Here is a 3,118-nt window from a genome sequence, read left to right on the forward strand (position 1 = left end):
CTCTCTCCCCCTTTCTCTCTCTCTCTCTCCTCCCTTCTCTTCTGCGACTGGCCGCTATGGTCCTGCTAATAAAATCTCAGACAGGTAAATGGTTGTTTTGAGTTTACGGAGCTTTTCCATCGTCCTTTACAATGTTCATTAAAAACATTGCAGTAATTTTTCATTTTTAAGGTTATGAAGATAAATTTTGAACATTTCCCAATAGAAACATGGGCAGAAGGAATGAACTGGACCTTTAATTTTAATAAGAAATACAAATGATCAAAATCATGGGGAAAAAAATTTCAATGAAGGCAGGATGAAACAACTTGTTACTTTTTAACAAGCCTATGAGCACAGCATAGAAATTAAGCAGGAAATAATTGAAATAAGAGCAACTCAAACAATACAAATAGATGCTTAAGTAAATTATGATGTGTTAAAGAGCTGCATAGTAGGATCCTATTTTGGACAAAATAAAATTATTTACATATAAATAAGTTTATTTACATACACATACAACATGTCTTGGTGATAGTTAACCTCATAAAGCAGAATTATTAGTTTTCTTTGTGTTCTTCTGTTTGCCTGTATTTACATGTTATAATGAATATTTAATGCTTTTGTAATGAGAACTTCTCCCCCATAAGCACCACAAAGATTTAGAACTTTTTTATGTATGAAAATTCCCCAAACTTGATTGCACATTCAAATCACTTGGGAATCATTTAAACTTTGCAAAACCAAACCTCATCCCAGATAATTCAATCACAATTTCTGGGATGGGACACAGGCATTTGCAGGTTTTGAAGCTTCCTGATAGTTTTGATGGACAGCCACATTTGAGAACCACTGCTACACATTCTTGCTACTCACTGTGGCTCATGAACTTGTGGCATCAACATATCCCAGAATCTTGCCTTGTGGGAAATCCTGACTCACCCCAGGCCCCCTGAGTGACAATCTGTCTTTTATCAGGGTCCCTGGGTGTTTCCAGCTTGTGATAAAAGTTTGAGAAGCTCTGATATAAAACAGTATTCTGCTCTTAGGGAAAGAAAATATGATGTAGTATAGCTTCATTATGGGAGATCATTGAAAAGTACAGTAACCAGGTCTTAATGTTGGTGGCCTTTATGTTTTTATTAAATTAATGTTATATAATAATAATAATGCTGCTTTCTTGATTTTATTATGACTGTATTTCCCAAAGATGATTCTCTATCCCTTTCTATTGTATAGAATTGACTTCGAAAGACTCCAGAGAAACCATCCTACTCTTTCTAATCAATTTTCTAAACTTTTAGATGGCACTACATCTTTATTAACAAGAGTTAAGCCCTTTTTATTTTTCCTCATTCAATCAGCAGACTTTTACCAGTATTTTATACTGTATGCAGTGTTGGGAAGTGAGACCGGGAATTAAAAAAAAAACAAAACAAGAAACCCTACTGACAGAGTCTCCACTCTCAGAAGGCTTACATTTTCAGGGGAAGTTTGTTTGTCCCCCAAACCGCTCTAGAACAAAAAAGAATGTAAGAGTGTGAGGCACACCCCATGAGGGTGCTTAGATAAGAGCCTGGTGATTCAAATGGGCAAGGTTACTTCCTGCTACTAAGAAGGATTAGGGAAGTTGTCATTAGGAGGTGGCTTTTGTGCTAAAGCATTTGGGCATTCTGGGTGGAGAGAAGCTGTTCTTAAGGGAGAAAACATGCTCTCCAGGGTGCCTTCAATCATTAAATGAATGCTACTTAGCCAGAACACCTGTGAGGGACAAAAATCCAATTCAACCCCATTAAGGCAGAGGAAAGTTTCAGCTCAAATAAAGAATCAACAGGTCGAACAACCAAACTATGAAGAAGCCTCAGGAACATTAGGAATCTCAAATGCAAAAGCCAGCAAGAAGATCCTTCCTGTCGTTCCTTATGCCCCCGTGTCCTCTCTCACTTTGGCTTCCTCAGCATGACAGGAATACCACTGAAAACAACTCCTGTCATTTATTTATATCCTATGCTTTTCAAAACCAGATAGTGAAACCCAGAGGACAGACAGACATGAGTGTGGGAACATGAGGTTAAGGGCATAATTCTATAAAATGGACCCCCCACATGCTTTCTTTCCCAAGAAGTAATTTGCCTGTGACGCTGACTGGCTTAAGTCCATAGGACAAGTTACATTCCTCAGCAAACTACCTGTTATCTACAGGAGAAAAGCAGGTCTGAAATGCTGAAATGCCAATGATAAGAACACAAGTTACCCTGAAGCAAGGATAGGGAAGGGAAATTCTGTGACTCTTACATAGACTAGATCCCCAACTCAGGGAGATAAGGATAATGCCCACAAACCATAAAAACTATAAGAACAGGTTCCAAATAGAACCAGTCAGCAATGGTCCAAAATGACCTAGAGTTGTCATGGCAGTGGGCACTTGAAAGTCTGAGGTCATCCTGCTATCAGTTAAAAGTCAAGAGGTAGATCTGGGCAGCACTCTCTAGAAACTTTCCTGGGCCCCCTAATAAAACCAGAGGGCAGGAGAGGTGCACTGTCATTCTCTCTGGGAGGACCCACTGTTTCCCTTGAGAGGGTCCCTTTCCTCCTTTCCCATTTCTTCTAATAAACTCATGCCTGTTACTCTGAGCAACATGTCTGAAATCTTCCTAACTTGATTGCAGGAATTGGGGTTTAAGCTAGGTCTGGTGGTGTACACCTGTAACCCTAGACACTTAGGAGGCTGAGGTGGGAGGATTGCAAGTTCAAAGCCAGCCTCAGCTACTAAGCAAGGTCCTAAGCAATTTGGAGAGATGCTGTCTCCAAAAAACAACAAACAAACAAACAAAAAGACTGGGGGTAAGCTCATAACCCACTTGAATCAAAGTGTGAAATATGATATATCAAGAATTATGTAATGTTTTGAACAGCCAACAATAAAAAATTAAAAAAAAAAAAAAAAAAGACTGGGGGTATGGCTTCACTAAGCACACCTGGGTTCAATCCCCAGTATTCAAAAAAAGAATTAGGGCTTGAAGGGGGACCTCAGCACTGCCTCAGTTTCCTGGAAGGCCCTAGCCCTATAATAGTATTTTTTCCCTATAATATTATTTACTTTAATTTCCCTAATATTATTTACTTTAAAATAATATGG

Source organism: Marmota marmota, unplaced genomic scaffold (assembly GCF_001458135.2).
Source record: "Marmota marmota marmota unplaced genomic scaffold, marMar, whole genome shotgun sequence".
Taxonomy (NCBI): Eukaryota; Metazoa; Chordata; class Mammalia; order Rodentia; family Sciuridae; genus Marmota; species Marmota marmota.